We start from the raw sequence: 22,645 nt of genomic DNA, 5'->3' as shown, positions 1-22,645 counted from the left end.
TGGTGGTCCAGTGGTTAAGACTCTGTGCTCCCAATTCTGGAAGGCATGGATTCAATCCCTGCTCAGAGTACTGTATCCCACATGCTGCAACTAAGACTCAGCATAGCCAAAATAAATAAATATTTTCATAAGTAAATAAAATGTGTGTCCGTTACTAAGGTCCATTCTGATTCCCTCCCTGAATAATAATAAGAAAAAAATATTTTTCAACAAAAAGTTTTCTTTTTAAAAAAAAAATCCTTAAATTCTCAACTATACTAGAATTTTTAGAACTCATGATATATACATTATTCTCAAATAGATCAACCTCAGGCAGAATGACCAGGAGAAAAAGAAGATATAAATCACCAATATAGGGAATGAAAAAGAGGACATCAGCAGATTCTTTAGACATTAAAAGGGTAACATGGGAAATTATGAACAACTTTATGTCAACATTTGATAACTTAGATGAAATGGACAAATTCCTTAGACATGAACTGTCAGAGCTCACTCCAGAAAAATAGATCAGCTGAAGAGTTCTCTAAAAGAATTCAAATTACTAGTTAAAATCATCATCAAAAGTGACCTCCAGAAGCAGACAGCTTCACTGATTAATTATATTAAACATTTAAGGAAGAAATTAGACCAATTCTGTACAAATTCTTACAGAAAATAGAAGGCTTCCCAACTCTTTTATGCCTGTACTACGCTGATACCAAAACCAGACATAGTACAAAAAAGACCACAGACAAACATGCCTCATGAACACAGATGCAAAAATCTAAAATATTAGCCAATCAAATAACCCAAAATGTAAAAAGGATACTACATCATGATCAAATGGAGTTTTCTCCAGGAATCAAGGTTAGTTCAATATCCAAACATCAATGTGATTCACTCTATCAATAGGCTTCTTTAAAAAACCTCGTGTGGTCACCAGTGGATGAGAAATAGCATCTGACAAAATGCAACATCCATTCATGATGAAAAAATTCGGTACACTGGGAGTGATAGGGAGCTTCTTCAACCTGATACAGAGACAAGGACATGTTATTACAATAATATTAACAGTAGTACCCACTTCATTGGGTTATTCTGAGGATTAAACAAGCGCCGAAGAATTGATGCTTTTGAACTGTGGTGTGGGAGAAGACTCTTGAGAGTCTCCTGGACAGCAAGAAGATCAAACCAGTCAATCCTAAAGGAGATCAGTCCTGAATAGTCACTGGAAAGACTGATGCTAAATCGGAAGCTCCAAAACTTTGGCCACCTGATGTGAAGAACTGACTCACTGGAAAAGACCCTGATGCTGGGAAAGATTGAAGGCAGGAAGAGAAGGGGATGACAGAGGATGAGATGGTTGGATGGCAACACTGACTCGATGGACATGAGTTTGAGCAAACTGGTGTGCTGCAGTCCATGAGGCCACAAAGATTTGGCCCCGAATGAGCGACTAAACTGAACTGAAACAAGCTGAAATTGTCAAGGATTTAGAACAGTGCCTAGCACAGGGTTATGTGCTGTCATAAATGTAGCTGTGACTACTATGAAAAGTCTTAATGATAAAGAAGTAAACAACAAAAGCACCCATGACCGTGATAAAGAATGAACTGCTGCTACCCACAGTAACACAGTTGAATCTCACGGACGTAATGCTGAACGAGGGAAGCCAAACTCAGGAGAGGACTTATTAAAGGATTCCATTTATGGCTGAACTTCAAGAAGAGGCAAGAGCAGTCAATGGTGACAGAAGTCAGAATAGTGGTTACCTTTAGGTCAAGGGTCATCAGTGGAGAAGGAGGCACAAGGGAACCTTCTGGCTTACTGGGCAATGTCCAGTATCTCATCTGGAGCAGTAGTTCCTGGGAAGTTTATGTAAAAATTCATCAAGCTGAGTATTAAAAGACTGAAGTTACACTGGAAAAAAAAGTACCCACAAAACAGCACATGTATTCTAGGATGTAAAGTATTTATGTCTCCATATGCATATGTGCGGAGAAGGCAATGGCACCCCACTCCAGTACTCTTGCCTGGAAAATCCCATGGACGGAGGAGCCTGTTAGGCTGCAATCCATGGGGTCGCTAAGAGTCAGACACGACTGAGCGACTTCACTTTCACTTTCTTGCATTGGAGAAGGAAATGGCAACCCACTCTAGTGTTCTTGCCTGGAGAATCCCAGGGACAGGGGAGCCTGGTGGGCTGCCGTCCATGGGGTCGCACAGAGTCGGAAACGACTGAAGTGACTTAGCATAGCATAGCATGCGTATGTGAACGGAGCACCAAAATATTATCTTGGGGGGGGGGGATTTTTTCCCCCACTTTATTTTTAATGTATGACGACGGTCAACAGGTACAAACAGTCCCGAGATGTGTCCACTCTCAAGAGCGGCAAGAAGAGCCTGGAGACGGAGCACAAGGCCCTGACCAGCAAGGTGGCGCTGCCGCAGTCCTGGCTGAAGACCGAGGGCTCCGACCTGTAAGACAAAGTGAGCGAAATGCAGAGACTGGACGCGCAGGTCAAGGAGCTGGTCCTGAAGGCGGCGGTGGAGGCTGAGCGGCTGGTGGCCGGCAAGCTCAAGAAAGACACATACATCGAGAACGAGAAACTCATCTCGGGAAAGCGGCAGGACCTGGTTGGCAAGATCGACCACATCCTGGATGCCCTGTAGCCCTGCAGACACAGGCTTGGGCGTGAACGGCAAGGCCAGCACAGACCGGCTTCTGGAGTTTGCAGAATGCTTTCAAGGAAGACAGAAGTCAGGCCCTGCCTCAGGCAACGCAAGAAGCTTCATTTTTGTCCCTAAAATATCCCTTTAAAACAACAGCAAAACTTAAACGTCATGAACAACAAAATCTTTGTGTTCTGAACAAATAAGTTTTTGAGTTTTGTTTATTCTGAATCCTAGGATATTTTTGGCACCTGTAAGCCCCTTGTTTTATGGCCTTCTAATTCCTGATGTGTGGGTATTTTACAAGCGTGTGTGTTTTTTAAAGTGCGTGTGACCAAGTGACAATAAAGTTGGGACTGTGAACTTGAAAAAAAATAAATAAATAATGAGTATGTGCTATTTACCTAACTGGAAAAATACTTTTAAAGCTTTTTTCTTATGGAAAAAGAAAAAAATGTATACCCAGACCTTTGGGTCTGGTGACTTTCTTTCTTGACTGTGTCTCTCACTGAGCTCAGCACTGCCTGTACCAGCCCCCGAACTGGGTGCTTACGTTTTCCATTCCAAGTAATGGGATGCTATACAATAGTTAAAAAAAAAAAGTTATGTGGAACTAATCGTATTCTCACTGAAATACTGTCATTATATATACGTAACACAGAAGGCAGCGACAGTCTCATTATGAAACCACTAGTGAAATAAAAGAAAAATTAGGTAGTTCTCCAGAAAAATGATCCAGGAGGATATATACAATAGTGATTTCCTCTAGGAAACATCTAGAATATGATGGTGGTGGGCTGGTGTCTAAAAGGACCTTTGCTTTGTCTATTCTTTATAAGGAGATGACTGTGTTACTTACGATATTAGATTCACAGGAGCTGGATTTCTTACTGCTGAAGGAGGGAGGTACAAATATGGGAAGAGAGATCAGGGAATGAATGCTGTGGGGTCGGACTGAAACTAGAGATATCAGCATACACAATGGCTCCTTCATATATGAAGATGAACATGGAAATGCGTATGTGTTTGTGTGTATTTCCTACTTTCGTCTGCTGAGAGGAAATAAAGATATCCTAGGAGCAAGAAGCCATTTAGCATCCAAATCTTGGCTTCTCAACACCATTCTCCAACCAAAGAAACTCAGGCTCCTTGGAGAGATGGCTGACTCAGGAACAAGGGCAGGAAAAGCAGTGGATGAACCTGGATCACTTTGCTGTGCTAGAGCACGGGAGGGCTTGAAGAACGACAGGGACGTGTCTAAAGAAGGCAGGAGTGCACCTGAAGGGGTTCCCACTGGGAAATCTGGGACAACTTGAACAGCAAGATAAATACCACCAGCAACAGATTAGAACCCAATGGATAAAAGAATAATGCAAGAGTCAATACTGAAATAAAAGGTGGAGAACGTGGCTTACGCCACCATAATCAAGAGGTCAGAATTCAATACTGGGACGAAGTGAAAGCACCTGATGCAGGGCTTTAAGGACAAAAGGCCGTTTCTGTGACATTCCACAAACACATCTGAATCATATCAGGAAGAAACAGACAAATCCACACTGAGGGACATTCCATAAAGAGATGGCCTGACTTTTTGAAAAATGTCAAGGTCACAAAGATAAAGAAAGACTGAGGCACTGCTTCAGATCAAAGGAAAGTAAAGAGTGGGTGGTTACAGTTCAGTGCAATCTTGGACCAAGAAAAAATAAAAAATTTTTTCTTTTTGCTATAAAAGACAGTGGTAAGTTTGAAAAAAATTCTATGATTAGACAATGAACACAGAATATCAGTGTTAATTTCCTGATATTATTAAACCATGGCTATGTAAGAAAATGCCCTTGGATCTCAGAAAAGAAACACTGAAGTACTTAGGGGTACTTCATATGTCCATATGTACAACTTATTCTCAAAAAGATCAAGGAAAAACATGACAGTGAGAAAGACAAGTGTTGGTGTGAATGTAGCAAAGAGAATCCTTGTGCAGTGTTAGTAGGAAGGTAACTTGCTGCAGCCACTATGGAAAACACTATGGAGGCGCCTCAAAAAATCAGAACTAGAACCATCCTATGATCCAGCAACTCCACTTCTGGGTATTTTCCCAAAGAAAATAAACACACGAATTCTAAAAAACATAGTGCACCCCTAAGCATTCTTTACAATAGCCAATATATGCAAACAACCTAAGTGCCCATCCATAGATGAATGGATAAAGAAGACATGGTGTATGTCTAACACGGACACTTACTCAGCCATAAGAATGAATGAAATCTTGCCATTTGTGACAACACAGATGGATCTAGAGGGTATTATACCAAGTGAAATAAATCAGATGGAGAAACAAATACCATATATTTCATTTATCTGTGGAGTCCTAAAAAACAAAACAGAAATAGATTCAGAGAACAAACTGGTTCCCTGAATGCCAGAGAGGATGTGGATGAAATGCACAGCATGGGGAATAGAGCTAATACCTCTAATGTCTTTGCATGGGGACAGACGGTTACCAGACTGACCATGGGATCGTCTTGCGGCACACAGGAATACCGTGCGCTGTGTTGCACACCGGGAACTAACACAGAGACGCAGGGGATTACACTTCAGTTTCAAAGAGAAAGAGAGGGACTTCTCTGGCTGTCCAGTGACTGAGACTCTGCACTTCCACCGCAGGGGATGAGGGTCAGATCCCTGGTCAGGGAACTAAGATCCCGCCTGCCTCACGGGGCAGCCAAAAAGTAAAATATTAACAATAAAAGGGGGAGAGAAAGAGAGAAAATAATAAAGTAAAATGTTAATACCTGGGGAATCTGTAGAGTACTCAAAAATTCTTTGCACTATTTGTGCGACTTCTCTGTATATCTGAAACTATTTCAAGATAAAAATAAGTTAAAATAAATACAAGCTTATTGAAGAAAATGTATTACATTAAAAAACATAAAGAAAACACAACCCAAATGCTTTGTTTCTGTCCCATCCATTTTTTTACGTGTGTACTATAAAATATATTTATTTTTAACATCATTGGTTTTATACTACAAATAATTTTGTCCTGCTTTTTTCATTTGTTAAATTCTGAACATTATAAAAATCTCAAATGTTCTTCCAGCCTACGACTACACAGTAGCTTACTGAATATCTTCACTATTACAAATACCACCACGATAAACAAGATGACTGACACCTTTTCAAGATAAAACTTTGTGCACCTCTGATTATTTGTTTAAAATAGGGTTTCCAAATATATCTTAGAAACATTTCTGAATCAAAGGGAATAAAGATTTTTAGGACCCTTGACTCACTTTCAAATTATTTTCCACAAAGCAATTTCTTTTCAGCATTTCTCTGCAGCTTTCCCTTTGCATTCTAACCTGGGGAGGAGGCAGTAACTCCACAAAACACTGCATCCCCATCAGCATGGGAAGGAAATGGTTAAAAAACAAAAACAAAAACAAAAAACCCCACTGATAAGAATCCAGAAGGACTCCAGGGAGGCCAGGACACTGGCACCCAAGAAGGGCAGTCTTTCAGCCATCCTTGATGGGCTCGCCTTGATTTCCGACATGGAAACCTTAACTTCCATGGGGACGGAAGGTGGGTGTGCACACAGGCCCCGGAAGCTCCCGCAAGGAGACAGGAGACAAGTCTGGTACCCAAGGAGGGCAGACCCAGAGCAGAGCTCGGAAGGTTTGAAATGACTCAAAGAGGTGCCGCAACAGCTCTTCTGGGCTTTAAGAACACACAGGTAGGAGTCGGAACCCCTGCCAAAGCCTGGTGGTCCGCTGTCTGCACTTTTCTACCATCAGCAGACAAGGTCAGTGAGGTCTCTGTCAACCTCCATCGGTCGGAATGGAAAGACGATGGCACATCTATCCAAGCTCACCTGTCCGCTCTGGCGTGAGGAGTAGCCTGTCCTTGTTCCAAACCATCTTACCAGGAAGACAAAACAAAGTAAAAAGCAACCTGCCCACCTTTGTTTATTCGTTCACAGTGTTAAGAGCCGTGGGGAGTTTTTGTTTACTTTGTTTTATTCATATGTTAATATTTATAGTATTATGTCAAATTCCCAAACGCCCCCATTCTAGTATTCTCTAGAGAAAGTGAGTAACTACTCTTTCATCATCTGGTGACTCTTGAATCCCTACACTTCAGTCACATCAAAGGAAACCAAGACTACTTTCCAAAAGGAATATTTGAATTGCAACTAGAAATTGTGACTTTTCTCACTAGGAGTGGTTTCACAGAGAAGGGGCTATAACACAGAGGGGAGTGAAATAGCCCCATCTTCCGTTTGATTTCTCTCTAGTCCACTGCTTTATAAAACAGAAAAACTGGGGCAGAGGGACAGAGTGAAAGGGTATGGGACTTGGCAGGAGTTTAGTGAGCCAAACCTGCAGACTGGTTTTACCACCGCCAGCCTCAATCACTTCTCATCTTAGCCAACCAGGTGGTTTTTTAACCCTTGTTTGGCTTTTACATAAATGATGCCTGTGGCAACATTGCAAAGAATCACAGAAATACTGATGGTGACGCTGATTTGAAGACAACTGTCCAGAGAGAAACTGCCCTGAGGAGAAACCGCTGCACTCATATCAAGAGTGGGTCCTCCACGCCCAGGTACCCAGCACCATACTAACTAAACAGGAGAAGACAAACTAGGTAGGAGATGTCCTTTCTATGGCAAGAGAAGGGACACACAGTTACTTCCCCGCCAAAACAAGCAGCACAGGTTCTGGCCCACGCGGTTCGCGGTTGGGCAGAGGCTGCCTAGGATGGCTTCCTGATGGGAGAGGGTAAAAAACCGCAGAGATGGAGGCATCGGGGAGGGGGTGAGTGAAGAGGAGCCAGAAGGGCCTGCAGGTAAAATGGGGTCATAGCTCTAAATAAAATGAGTTCAAAATTGCTCTGCCACTTATCGTTCTATGACTGTGGGCAAAACTTGACTTCCCTCAGCTGCCTGCCCATCTAAAATGGAGAATCATCATTATTAATAATTCCAAAAAAAAAAAAAATTCCAAAAGGGCTGCTGGGAGGAGAATATGGGTAAAGCTGCAGAGAACACCTGGCAGGCACCCAGAGAAGGTCGGTGGATCACTTCTTCAGGGCAGAAGCAGATTAAAAACAAACCGCATCGGGAACTCCCTGGTGGTTCAGTACTTAGGACTCCATGCTCTCACTCCCAAGGCCCAGGTTCAATCCTTGGCTGGGAACTAAGATCCCACAAGAGGAGTGGCACGGGGTGCGGGATGGGGCATCCTCTCTGCTGCATCTACTGTGGGGAGGAAGCCCATTCTCAGCAATCAGACCATCAAGATTCCAGAAAAGGCTGACATCACTCTCTCTGAAGGGATGCACAATGATTGTGAAGGGCCCCCGGGCCACCCTGTGGACGGTCTTCAATCACTTTAATGTAGAACTCGGCCTCCTCGGAAAGGAAAAGAGGCTCTGGGGTGATGAATGGTGGGGAGACAGGAAGGACCTGGCTATCACTGGCATTATCTATAGTCACACACAGAACAAGATCAAGGGTGTTGCACTGGGCTTCCGTTATAAGATCAGATCTCTGTATGCTCATTTCCCCATCTATGCGATCACTCAGGAGACTTGCTCTCTTGTCAAAATCCAAAATTTCTTGGGCAAAAGATAACTCTACAAGGTTTGGATGTGGCCAGACATTGCCTGTTCGCTATGTCAAGCCCAGGGAGATGAGCTAATTCCTGAAGGAGGTGGCAGTGGAAGTGCGTCAAATTCAGCTGCTTCGATTCAGCGAGCCCCAACAGTTAAAAGGCAAGGATATCAGACACATTTTTGGATGGCATCTATCGTTTCTGACAGAGGAATGCTTCAGCAGACTGATGAATAAAATCTAAGCTATTTGGCTACAGAAACAGCAAGTCCATGTCTCAGCTTGGGGCTGTTGTTATGAATACTGCAGACTTAAAACAACAAGCATTTATTTCTCATTAATTCTGCAGGGTGGGAAGATCTTGGCATCAGAGCATGAGCAGACTCCATGTCTGACCAGAGTCCCTTGTGTGTTCTGTAGACAGCTGCTCTCTCACATGGCAGAGAGCAGAGAAGCAGCAGTTCAGCATTTCCAGGGTCAGGATTTCAACACTGAATTTTATGGGGACACAAACATTTAGTCCATAACAGACCGATTTATCTGTTTTTTGTTTTTCCTTTGGTTGCTTGTGATTTGGTGTCATATCTAAGAAACCACTGCAAAATCCAAGATCATGAAGATTAACCCCTGCTTTCTTCTAAGATCTTCCGTTTGGCTTTGACATTAAGATCTTTGATCCATCTTGAGTTGATTTCTGTATATGGTGTGAGGCAAGGGTTCAGCTTCTTTCTTTCACATGTGGATATCTGGTTGCCCCAGCACTATTTTTTCCCTATTGCATGGCCCTGACATCTTTGTCAAAAAGAAAAAAAATCAATTAATCATACGCAAATGTGTTAAGTTCTGGAGGCTCAGTTCTATTCCATTGATCTATCCATTATCTATCCTTATAATGGGACCACACTGTCTTAATTATTGCAGCTGTGAAATAAGTTTTGCAATTAGTATGTATGCGTCTTCCAAGTGTGATCTTTTTCAATATTGTTTTGACTCTTTGGGGTTCCTTGAAATTCTATAGTAATTTCAGAATCAGCTTTTCCATTTCTGCATAAAAAGCCATTAGGACTTTGATCGAGACTGCACTGAGCCTGTACACTGCTTGGATCAGAGTGAGGATAATGCCACTTTAATAGTAAGTCTTCCAATCCATGAAGAGAAATATCTTTCCATTTAAGTCTTCTTCATTTCCTTTCAGCAATGTTTTGCAGTTTTTAGTGCAAAAGTCTGGCATCTCCTTGTTTAAATTCATTCCTAAGTATTTTGTTCTTTTTGACGCTACTATAAATGATTTTCTTAATTTCCTCTTTGGAGTGCTTGCTGCTAATGGAGTTTTAACCATAGGACAAATAAACATTCCATGAGTCCAGATATAAAAATGGGAGGGAAAGAAGAAGCCTTCCTCACAGTAGAGTTCCAACTAATAAATGTTTTAGAAGGAAAGAGGAAGAGACAGGACTACCATCAGAGAAACACCACAGTAAGAACTACTGCAGGTAAGATCCACCAATGGATGTGTTAAAATCAGTGGGCAAAAAGTTCTGAGGCAGGGCTGGGTGGGGAGGACAGGACTGACATAGTCTCAAAGTTATCTCCTCCAAGATACCTAAAAAACTGCAAACGGAAAAAATAAAAACTTCACAATGGAAAACCGCCACAGACACCAACCTAATCAAGAGGTCGAGGTAGGCATCATCAGTAATGGACCCCTGAGACAAGACACTGAGAAGGGCACAGCACCAGTTTTGTTGTGCTCTTGCCACAAATGCACAACCTCAAACCAATCACAAGAAAGCACTGGTCAAACCCAAACTGAAGGGCATTCTACAAAACAACGGACTGGCTCTCTCCTAAAGCATCAAGGTTATGAAAGGAGAATTGTTAGGGACTGGAGGAGAATCAGGACACCTGACAAGTCGGGGCACTGTAGGATCCTGGGTGAGAGCCTGGAGTAGAGAGAAGATGAGTGGAAAGACAAGTGAAATTCTCATGAGGGGTGGAGCTTCATTCAAGGACTGGCAAACTACGGTCTTCATGCCATGCCCAACTAGCTGACTACTTTTGAAAACAAAGTTTTACTGGAACACGGTCATGCTTGTTCATTTACAGATGATCTATGGCTGCTTTCTCGCTAAAGCAACAGACTTGGTAGCTGGGACAGAGACCTCTGGCCCATGAAGCCTCAAGTGTTCACTATCTGATCCTTTATAGAAAAAGTTTGTCGACCCCTGGTTTACAGTTCATGATACCGTGCTGATCTTAATTGCCTGTTCTTGCTAATTTTACTATAATTTTTTAAGATGCTAACAACAGGGGAAGCTGGGTGAGGAATATAAGAAAACTTGCAACTATTTTTGCAATTTTCTGTAAGTCGAAAATTGGTTAAAAAGCTTTCTAAAAAAATCCAGTAGCATCCTTACTGTGAGGCCTTCCTATCAGCCCCCCAAAACACACGTGCTACACTGCTGCCTGTTTCTGCTTCACTGCCTTCCCCCCAGAGGATGGTCTTCCTTTTCTTTCTGTAGCCATCAAAGCTGTCCCTTCACAAGTGCCACTTCCTCCAAAAAACCTTGGCTCCTGGTTTCATGGCCACACACAGCTCTGGCACGTGGCAGCCTCTGCCTCAGGTTGTAGTTACCTCCAGATCTGCTTCTCTCACCGGATTACAAGCTCCTAAAGCTCACATTATGTTCTACTCATCATCTTTGGACTTCTCCAGCCAGTCTCGAGAATCTGACAACCAGGATTCCTCATAATCACTGAGCAGCAAGAGTTAATACCTCGATCCTCAAAAAGCCAGCCCTGGGCACCACAGGGGACAAAAAGGCTGCAGGGTCCTCATCAGCACCTCGTGCGCTGCCTGCCTGCTCAGCAGGCAGAGGGCAGGCCTAGAGACAGCACCCACCCAAAGAGCGCCGTGGGTCAAGCACCACGCTAGGCACTTCACACAAGCTCTTTGGTGCTTATGATTAGCCTGTTTAGGTAAATATTTCACCCATTTCACAGACACAAACCTGAAGACCTAAGGAACCAGCAAATTACTTACGGTCCCACAGCTAGTAACTCAAAGGGGGAGATTTAATGGCCGTGTGAGACCCTGTCACTGCTCTAGCCATCACTGGCTGCCCACAGATGAGAAGGGGGCAGCCCAATCCTGGTGCACCATCCTCCCAGGTGGTTCCCAGGCTGGCTGGTCACCCCAGGTTGGGCCAGCAGCAGATGGTGCCTTTTGGTTCAAAGACCGACTCTCTGCCGCGGCAGTGAGGACCAGGCAGCCACACAAGGCCAGGCCAGGCAGCAGCTCCGCACCCAGTGATGGAGGCGCTGATGGAGGCCAGCATTCAGAGACGTGGCCGTGCGCTTTCCGGGGGCCAGCTTTTATCATGAGGTCAGGCTCGGGCCTCAGATGGCATTGTTTTGATCCCCGGCTCTGCCTGTATTTTGCCTTGACATTAGGCCACTGCCGCCCATTAAAGGCCTGTTGTCAATCAAGTTGTATGAGCACAACTGAAGGTCATTTCCATGATCTTTGCCTGCCGAGTCATATCACGCTTTCAGGTAGCAGGGTTTGGGCAGATGGGTTATCCGAAATTCACAACAGAACAGCATGAACGAGTCGGGAAGAATCAGACCCTGTGGGGATAGAGGATTGTCTCATGGTGCCTATAAAAGTGTCCATGGTTATTATACCACCTGCACTAAACCACGAGCTGCTGAGCTGTGGACTGCCTGACCGTGTTCTCTTAATACGAGGAAGAAAAATTCAGCTTATTGGTCTGATTTTTTTAAAGCAAATAGTATTAATATTTTCTTCCTAAAATTTTATTTATTTATTTATGGCTGGGCTGGGTCTTCGTTGCTACGGGCGGGCTTTCTCCAGTTGCGGAGAGTAGGGGCTTCTCTCGAGTTGTGGTGCACAGGCTTCTCATCACGGTGGCTTCCCTTGTTGAGGAGCACGGGCTCTCGGTGTGCAGGCTTCAGCTGCTGAAGCAAGGGGGCTCAGTAGTTGGAGCACGTGGGCTTAGATGCTCCAAGGCATGTGGAATCTTCCTGGACCAGGGACTGAACCCATGTTCCCTGCACTGGCAGGCAGATTCTTATCCACTGTGCCACCTGGGAAGTCCTGATATAAAAATCAAGATATAATTCACACACTCCCAAATCCCCAAAGTGTACGATTCTGTGGTTTTCAGTATGTTCACCCGCTCTGCAAGCAGCACCATTAACGACCTCCAGGACATTTTCATCACCCCTTTCCCCCAACAAAGGAAAGCTGTATCCATCAGCAGGCACTCCCACCTCCTGGTGCGTCTTCCTCTCTTTGTTCCAGACATCAGGAAATTCAAGACAAGGCCAAACAGCCTCCAGCAGCCATACACTAGCCTTATCCCTAGGTCTCATCATTTTCTATTTACCTCATCTACTTTATTTTCCTAAATAAACACTAACCGTAACAACAGTTACCAGGTTATGAAGCACACACATTAGGACTTTCCACTATTTATTTTCCTCCTCACACCAACGCTCTGAGGTATAGGAGCTACAACTAGCACGGTGATCAGAGTACCTTGTCTAAAGTCAGGGAACTGATAAGCGTTAGAACCAGGATTTAAACCTAGACCAACTGGCATCAGAGCCACTTGATTACCCACTTGCACGCCCTTCACCACCTTTTCCGGACAAGGCAAAGCTTAAAATGCTATTAATATTATGGAGGGGCAGTACAGAAGTTCTTTCCCTTCTTCAATTAAAAAACAATTACTGAATCAACTACCAAAGGCAGGAGGAATTTGAAACATTTAAAATGTCACAACTAGATGGAAAACTAAAATTGTACCAAAAATTCATATTGTGTCTTAGAATAATCTTTAAAAAATACAGATGAGACCCAATACTGGCATCTCAGTCAATATGCAGCAGAAAGTTTGGCAAGACACTGGGCAGAGAGAAACCAGAGGCACTCACCCTCCACTCATCCCATTAGTGTTTCTGAGGCCCTACCGCACACCTGGCGCTGTTCCACGTGCTGGCTGACATATGCGGAAACGGTGGGGATTTCTCTGTCCCCGACAAATCACATTCTATTCCAACCACGCTGCCATTAGGGAGAGGGAGAATGAGGCTCCTTATTATAAGTTACTTCCATATTCAGGCTTCCCAGGTGGTTCAAGATGTTAAAGAATTCGGGCTTCCTAGGTAGGAAAAGAATCTACCTGTAACGCAGGAGATGTGGGTATGATCCCTGGGTCGGGAGGACAGCCTGGAGAAGGGAATGGCAACCCACTCCAGTATTCTTGCCTGGAGAATCCCATGGATGGAGGAGCCTGGTGGGCTACAGTCCATGGGGTCACAGAGAGTCAGACTCGACTAAAGTGATTGAACACTTCCATATTCTTGTTGGAAGCAGATGAAGAAAGAGGAAAAATAAACAGAAAGCATTAAGACAGTGAGACTGTATTCTTGAGCAAAGAGTGATAATGAGCAATGGTACCATGGACAGATCATGAGAAGTGATGGGGAGGAGCGGGAGGGAGAATTATGGATGCGGGGAGGCCAATTCGAGGGCTGGTGAGGCAGGAAATGACAGGGGCCACAGAAAGACCGCAGCAGCGGAAGGGGATTCAAAGACTAAAAACTGTCGGGACTAAGTGCTGGTGGCAACCCAGAGAGAATATGAGGGAAAGTGGAAATGTCCTCTGTCCTTAGAGCTTCAGGGACCAGGGGATGGTGAGGTCATTAGCAGGGCCAGAGACCTCACTGGTGAGGGTTTCAGGAGGGACAGGCTTGCCCATTTCTGCTGTCATGCTCAATGACCTTTTAAAATTTGCAAATCACATTACATAAGTGACTGTGTCCAATGTGTCCAGGTAACGCCGTGTGGTTTCATAATCACAAAGGTTCTGCAACCCTAACTGAAACCGATAAATGCCCTTCTTCACAAGACCACAAATTCCTAGTGGGCCACTCTCCCGTGACTGGAATGCATACCTCCCTAAACCCCACCCCTGAAAGAAGCCGGGCACAATTGGCTGATGCACTGTCCTGGGTTTTTAAGAACCGCCACCCCTGTTTACAGTGCTGAAAGCTGACCTCAAGCAAGCTACAGATAGAGAGTCAGCACACGGGGTTCAGAGCTGAGCACAAATTCACGTGTTCCTACCCAGCCCTCAAACCTTTGTACAGACCCGGCCCACCCAGCTCAAGGACACGGTGTATGCTGCGAGGATCAAAGTTTCTTGAGGTCAAGGTGCTCTTAAGGCGCTCTTACCTGACCAAGGTGCTCCAAGGTGATATGAAAGGCTAAGCTCAGGCAAAAGGAATGGGGTGGGCAGGGCCACGGGAGAAGGCACTGGAGATAAGAACTCAGGGAGATTTTTTAAAAAAATGACTAAACATCATTCGTGACTTTCACTTAGAAGCGAATTACATAACCCCACATCAGAGTACCCTTACAGTCTGTCTTCCTCTCTGATTATAACCAGGGGACAAGAGTCTGCTTTTTTCCATTCTATTTTCCTACCACAGGTCACCTCCCAAAGAATCCAGTTTTCTGAAAAACAGTCTTTGGCTGAGGGCATCACAGTTTCGCCCATCATTTTGTTCTAGTTTAGCCTTGAAACAGATTAATTTTGGGGAAGCACGTGTACAATTCTCTGAGCTCTGTCCAGATCAGAATGCCTCACCCTCTAGCAGTCCAAAGAAAGGATAATTCTTAGATGTTCACCCCCACCGGAGCCCCTCTTTATAAGTGAAATAAATAAGCCCCCCATATCAGTGGCTTTCTCCACAAGCCACCCAGAAAAAGGACCAGGTCCCCCAGCTGCTTTGTTCACAACATTCCTGAGCATGTTGCCATGCCAACCAGCATCAGGCATAACAGAGGTGGATGAATTTGGCTCCAAAGGACCCAACCAACAGCAGCCACCAGCCTTCAAAGAGCCATGGTTTGCACAATGGCACTCCTCTGCCACCATTACACATGCACACACCCGCAGGTGCACAGCTATTGTAAACACCTCACTTGGGGAGGGGGATGGGGAAGAAAAAACACTTTTGAGGATGTAGAGCTCTAAAATGGTATGATACAGATTTAGGCAGAGTCAGCTTCCTAAATGATGGATTCACCTAGAGGGAAGTAAGACAAGAATACAGTGTTCTGTGCTAGCCACATCCCTGACCTATTTAAAAGCCTTCCTATCACGTAGCATGGTTCACAAGACCCCTTCAGATAAGCCCCAATCACTTCCAAGCCTCAGGCAACCTACACTCTTACATGCCCCAGAGCTGGTGTGCCCTGGTGGGCTCAGGGAATTCCCATCTAACCTCCAAGATCCAACTCAGACACCCACTCTTATGCTGAGCCTTGCAGGATACCCCACATAAAGAGAGCTTGTCCCAGGGACTTCCCTAGTGGTCCAGTGGTTGAGAGTCTGCCTTCGAACACAGGTTCGATCCCCGGGTGGGGAATTAAGATCCAAACGCCAATGGGCAACTAGAGAAAGTCCGCGTGCTGCAATACTGACCCAGGACAGGCAAAAAAAAAAAGAAATTCTCTGAAAGAGAGCTCTTCCTGAGCATTCCCCAGGGCACAGTGGGCTCAACACCAAGAGGAAATGCTTCGCACACCTTAAATCCAGAAGGAGCTCAACACATTCTGCCATCGTTGTTTACTTCTGTTTGGTCCCCTCCCCATGAACGTTTGCCAGGGCTGAACCAGACCCTTCGCCAGGGCTGAACCAGACCCTACGCACAGTAGTTTAGACCCTAGAGGCCAAATATGTGTCTTTCAAGTGTCCCTCCTCAGGGATGGAAACGTATCCAAGAACACAGAGAATTCACTGCCAAAAATAAACACCCCTTGGGCTGTTCCAGGAGGCAGTGGGGCAGGGACTCTCCTCCACTTCATGGATGAAGAAAGTAAGGCCAGGTGTGGGCCTGTACAAGCTGGTGCCTGTTAAACAGAAACTGAAGTGCTGCCTCCAACCCAGGAGCTTTTCTGGGAACACAAGGTTTGGCCTATAGTTTGTATAATGATGATGATGATGGTGATGATGATAATAATGATGATCATAAAAGAACTGGCTTCATCTATCTCTCTATGAGATACTCTCATGTTTCTTACACTATAATGAGATGCATGGTGAGACATCTGAGATGCACACACTTGCACACTGCAGTAACAGAATCGAGGAAGAACAATTATATTACTCAGTAATACCATGTATTAGGAGATTTCCTTCCACTCCCCCCACAAAAGAATGTCCTCTACAGTCAGAAAATGAGATAACAGTGCACAAAGAGAGCAGGGAGGGCTCTGAAGGCAAACGGCCCTGCGTGAGGCCTTAGTTTTACCATCATGGACTTGAGCAAGTGATTTCACCTCTGAGACAGCCTTCCTGGGGGTGAAATGGGCATGGAAACACCAGGCTTTGGGATCATCAGAAGAACTTGAAAGAAAGAGAAAAACATGTATACCTCATACAAACAGCACAAAGTGTCCTGCACCTACTTTTCCTGAAATAAAAGCACGGCTGCTGTTAGCGGCTAGCGACTGGCCTCAGGATTAGGAATTAAAAACGACGCATCTCTGCTGGTGGGAATGTAAGGTTAAGATTTTTGGAGGGAAGTTTGGCAATATCTACTGACATTTAAAGTCATACTTTTTTTTTTTTTTTTTTTACAAACACACATACTCCTTTGTACTATTTTTTTTCCATATGGAAAATGTCTCAGTGTAAGGCTAAGAAGAATGTTCTTTGTCTATATTGCACATTTCTGTAATTGTCTTTTTTTCTTTTCTGGCTGTGCCACTCAGCTTGCAGGACCAAGAATCGTTAACCCATGTCCTCTGGAGTGAAACTGAGGAGTCCTAACCACTGGGCTAGCAGGGAATTTCCTATAATAATAGTCTTTTCATAACGAGTACTGAATATTTTTGTAAACAGAAAAAATACACTCTTAGAAAAAAGTCATTTCTCCACTGCACTTTTTTCTGATTTTAATTTTCAAATGAAACTGACATATAACTAAAAGTTAAGTCTGAAATTACATCATCATTTGACAAGCCATGTGTCAAATCCACAGAGGACCTGTCTATTTTCTCCACTGCTATAGGCACGACACCTCAAAGAGCATCTGTATATTGGAGGTAGTCACTACCTGTTAAATGAATACTTTTAAAGCTCATAAATATTCTAGCTCTCCCACTTCTAAGAATTCATTATATAAAAATATTTGTCCAATTGCCAAGAGATAAAGAACAAGGCTAATCCCTATAGCAGAATTCATAACAGTAAAAGGCCGCAAACAAAAAATTTTTTTCAATCATATTGGTTACTGGGCTACTGTCATTTTTAAAAGGAATGAGGTTTTAAAACAGAAATGAGGTAGCTATTTACGTCGTGTTATAGAAAGACATCATGTTAAGTAATAAAAAGTAAGACTCACAACAGCATGACTAGTTTCATCTTAATTCTCTGTCTTAAATTTCAATAGTAGAAAATTCCTGCTGTTTTAAGTAAAAGAACAAAATCTAGGTAATAAGTGCTTTTATATATAAGGAAAAACATCTGGAGAATATATATTACATGACTAGCAATAATTTTTTGTCTCAGTGTAAGGCTATGAAGGATGTTCACTGTTATATCACTATCATGTTGAGTATTTCTATAATAGTATTTTCAAAAATAATGAGCACTTAGCATTTCCGTAAACAGAATAAAATATATTTTTATAAAAACCATCATTTCTCTATTTCACTTTTATTCTGATGTTAATTGTTAAATCAATCTGACACCTAAGTTAAATCCCGTAGCACTAAACTGAGGCCCCTGGGCTTGGGGTGGTTCGGTGAACGGCACACAGTGCTCGTGCCTGAGATGGGACTCAGGTTCCCTGATACTGCCAGCCCACACCACCCCATCCAGGGCTCAGCCCCTTCCAAAGTGTGAGGAAGAAGAGATGCTGCAATGGCAGTTGGATTCTCTGGAACCATGAAAAGCTCTGCAATTAAAGAAGCCTCCCAAAGGAAGAGAAACTTAAAAAAAAAAAAAAAGGATTGCTTAAGAGCTACACTTTTAATGAACTTGAAAAGTTTGTGAGTAAATGTGCTCAATTTGCCAAGCAGTTCTGATTTCAAATGGTCTCTCTCCTAAGTACACATGAACTTTATTTAACTCAGATTCTGATTTTCAAAGAGTTAAGGGATCAATTCAGAGTGGCCAGCAGGTCCTAAAATTTCTGGCTTGTCCAAAAACAAACATCTGAAACATCTCATGAATTGTTTACAAACCCCTATCACTCAGGAGTTTCAGCTGCCTCACTCATGCTGGCTTTGGTCAAAGCTGTTTCCAGGTGCTGAAGTACATCCCTGGGGCTCCTTTCACCTCAGACCTACCTATTACATTTTCAAGTGCTAGACAGGAAGGATTTGGGAAGAGTTATCATCACTGTGAAGCTGTCAACACTACAACCCAGTTGGAAGCCAATATTCCATTCTCTGAAATGCAGATCTATTTTTTTTAGACATGATTAAACTAGGTATTATTAAAATCATGAGAGGCTCAAGAACTGACCACTCTTCAAAAAGAAAATGAAAATTCCTTAGAGGGACACAAAGAAAAGAAAGTGATTTCTTCTGGGTTCACTGCTTTATTAACTTAGACTTTTGGACTTTTTCCTGATCAAGACAACCCCATAACCACTCAAAAGGGATTTGTGTAGATAGAACTTGTGAGTGGTTAATGAATCAATGTCTTCTCCCCAAACAGGCCGGCCTGTGAACTACAGTAACACACAGTGAAGATACTGGATCACAGAAGTTAGTTAAACGCTCACTTAGGTGGAATGTCACAGTTCTCAAAGTCACTCTTCAAGACCCTCTCTTGAATTTCAACCTGGTGGGGGGGCCTAACAGAGACTGTAAAAACCTGTGGTCCTGCCAAGATGCCAAGGTGTCAGACCCAGGACTACCCATTCCAGCCCCATCTCCCTTGGTCTTAGCGCTATTCTCCACTCCCGCCAAGCTCAGAGGGAAGGCTGTAGTTTGCTGGTCTTAAGAGAGGAGGTAGCCACGTTCTTTGAAGTGGCCCCGAATTTCTCAGTGTGGTCACCGGCTCACACAATGGTGACTCTCGTGAAGAAATGAAAAAGCAAAAAAGTCGAGGTCAAGTGCCCCCGCCGCCCAGGAGACCTCGCCCTTTTACCCAATTGCTCCCAAGAGCGAAGAAGGTCATGGCTACCCAGCAGAGCCCGGCAAACCCCTGCCCGCGAGGAGCACTGTCTCCCGGGGATGCCGCCGGCACCGAGAACGTTTCCCAGGAGAGGCCGGCCTTGCGGGCTCCCCTGAGTCCACCTGATGCTGCGCGGCCAGGCTGGGGTCCCACCCACACTCGAGCGCGTCCTACGTGACTGAACCCAAGAACGGGCCGGCTCCTGAGGCCCACTGTACAGACTGAAAAACTGAGGCTCGGAGAGGAAAAGTGGTTTAGCCCGAGGATGAAGGCGTGGAGGGCTGGAGCCCGAGTTTTCTCACGCCGAGACCCAATTCTCCGTCGACGGGGCCCGTAGTGCGCCCTAGGCCGTGGAAACGACGACCCTCAAGCATCCGCAAGAGGTCAGCTAGGGGGCGGCGGGGGGAAGGGCCACCCCCAAGAAGGGCCGAGATGGGGGCCGCGCTTTCCGCGGGAGCGGCGGGCCAAACAGGCAGCCGACCCGGCCCTAGAGCCCGTCCCCGCGCCGGGAGCCCCGGCGGCCGAGGCAGCCAGAAGGCGTCGGGCCCCGGAGCCTCGGCACCCGGAACCCTGGCGCCCGAACCCCACCAATCCCAACCTAGAGAACGAACGCACTCACCACAGGCGTCCGGCTGCACTCGAGACATCTGAGCAGGACGCAGGCCCACACCACTGCGGCGCTACCACCGCCCGCGCCGGTCGCGGGGGTGGAGGCGTGGCCAGCGACGGAGCCGCTCCTCCCCAACCCGGCCATGCGCTCGTAGGCCTCCCCCCTGAGAATCCGCGCTCGTGGTACGGCCCTGGAGGCCACGCCCCCTTAGCCTCCCGGCTTCGCCTAGAGGCCTTGGGAGCCCGGCGCTCTGTTCCGACCTGGGCTGCAGTGCCCGGGCAGACGGCGCCCGCGGCCCACGACGCTTCCGCAGGGTCGGTGGCCAGTGAGCTTCGCCGCCTGGCTTCCTGACGACCGCCGATCGCCTGTGTTCGTGGCTTTTTCTCATCCACTGTCCTCAGTTCCCTCGCCTTCGAAAATGGCGAGGCGAGTGTCGGGGTCAGTCCAGCCTAGGATTGGAATGCTGACCTGCTTTTTGGGTGGGAGGGCAGGAGGTGAGCAAGCCGGGGGCGACGACTGGACCAAAGAGCTGGGAGGGGGCAGAGGGCGCTTCTGGTTTGGAAAGTCTGGCTTCCTTGGTTGAGGGGTAAGAAGCCCACCTATGCCTCCTGCTTGATTACAGGGTTATGAGGATTAAGTGATGTAACTCTTGTTCCTAAATAGTTTAGCTTGGTGCGATAGTGCTCTAGAAATGTAAGTCATTATTATTACTATTATTGTTACCATGTGGCCCATGCTTTGGAAGCGGGAGTCTTGTCTTAACCATTGGACCGCCAGGGAAGTCCCTATTATTATTAATTTCAGGCTCTGCTACGAATTCCTCTGGGAACAGTGCGGGGGGCAACTCACTTGTTGAGAACCAGTTCTCCATCTTTAAAAATGGGACCCACCAACGACAACCAAGTATGAATACTTTGAAAATTGTAAAAGGGTGTATAAAGAGAGGATCCTTCCTGTGGCCTCAGTTTTAGGCTTCCTACCTTCCAGTTTGTCCGGAACAAGTCTGATTCACCTCATTAAACCAGTCCCGCCTACAGGTTGCATAAATGCCAGAGCCTTCAGGGTGGGGCACATCCATGTCTAACTTAGGGACTGAATGTGTAACTTATACTAGGCCCTCAAGACTCCTTGTTTCAGTCGCTAAGTCGTGTCCGGCTATAGTCCGACCCCATGGACTATAGCCCGCCAGGCTCCTCTGTCCACGGGATTTCCCAGGCAATAATACTGAAGTGGGTTGCCATTTTCTTCTCCAGGGGATCTTCTGGACCCTCAAGAGAGCAAGAGGGAAATTCATCCCCCAGACCTCTGATACTCTGTCTCACCTTTCCACCACTTTGTTGAACACCTCCCCCGCGTTTCCCAAAGAGGCTTCCATGAATCCTTGCACTCTGCTTATGTGAAGCCAAAACACTGAACACTCAGTTCTCTTTCTCTCTGCTAATGGCCTGCCTGGGGCCAGAGATAGACATCTTCTTTTGCTGTTTCTGGTTGAGTCTGTAACTGAGTCCTGTAGATTTCTTCTCCAGGACCACCCTCCCCATCTTCTCATCTTTCCTGCTGTCCCTGCCCTAGTTTAGGCACACCTGGGCTTACCTTTCCCCCCGGATGATCTCAACAGTTCCTGTCTCTCGTGCCACCTCCAGTTTCTTCTCCACTTGCTGCCAGGGAAACTTCCTCTTCTACTGCTCTGCTCACTGCCCTACCTTCCTGTCCCTTATCTTTTCTTTCTCAAAAACACACTCTCACTAGCCAGCTGGGGAAAAATGTAAGTTGGATACACACTTCACACTTTACACTAATAAAAACTTCCAGTAGATAAAAGATTTGAACAATTTCTAAAAAGAAGAAAAAGGAGGGACTTCTGGGGTGTTCCACTGGTTAAGAATCTGCCTACCAATGTGGGGAACATGGTTGTGATCCCTTTGGTCAGGAAAGATTCCCCACGCCGAGGGGCAACTGAAGCCATGGACCGAAACCAAAGAAGCCACCACAATGAGAAACCCAAGCACCATAACTAAAGAGTAGCCCCCACTCACCACAGCTAGAGAAAGACTGCATGCAGCAATGAAGACCAGGTGCAGCCAAAAATAGATAAATGAATGAAAAAAAAAAAAAAGATTCTCTGGGCCACTAATCCCAGTGAAAGAAAAGAAAGGAAAAGTCCTGCAAGAAACCATGGGAGAATTTGTGTTAATCTCCAAGAGACCTTTCTGAATTATTAATAGAACACAAACCCCTGAAGCCATAAATGACTGAAAAAACTACCTACATAAAAATCAAAACATGATGTGTGACAAAGACCTACAGGCAAAGTCCAAAGGCAAAGGACAAACTAGGAAGAAATATTTGTAATTGTTAATAATCAATAATCAAAGGACTACTTTCCCTAATAAACAGCCCCTACTAATTAATAAGAAAAGGATTGATTCATATAAATGGGCAAAAGATAGGAACCATCAGTTCACAGGAAAAAAAAAAAAAAACAAACAGATGGCTCTTAACCATATGAAGAGAAGAAATTAAAATAAAAAATTGACC

At 45.0% G+C, this 22,645-nt stretch overlaps 1 protein-coding gene across 2 annotated transcripts in view; it reads right to left on the bottom strand.

The window, feature by feature from the left end:
- The window catches only part of POR (cytochrome p450 oxidoreductase), a 54,286-nt gene extending 34,029 nt beyond the window's left edge, over positions 1-20,257 (bottom strand). The window contains exon 1 of one of the 2 annotated variants that reach the window (XM_019987681.2): positions 20,117-20,257. The gene's annotated coding sequence lies outside the window, so the exon portion shown is untranslated. Of the gene's footprint in view, positions 1-5,444; positions 5,470-20,116 lie in introns of those variants that run through there. The other variant, XM_070780065.1, reaches the window with a different exon arrangement.
- Between the last annotated feature and the right edge of the window lie 2,388 nt (positions 20,258-22,645).

This window comes from Bos indicus, chromosome 25 (genome assembly GCF_029378745.1).
Source record: "Bos indicus isolate NIAB-ARS_2022 breed Sahiwal x Tharparkar chromosome 25, NIAB-ARS_B.indTharparkar_mat_pri_1.0, whole genome shotgun sequence".
Lineage (NCBI taxonomy): Eukaryota > Metazoa > Chordata > Mammalia > Artiodactyla > Bovidae > Bos > Bos indicus.
Note: the sequence above shows the minus strand (reverse complement) of the source record. Positions and strands in the feature narration are given on the sequence as shown.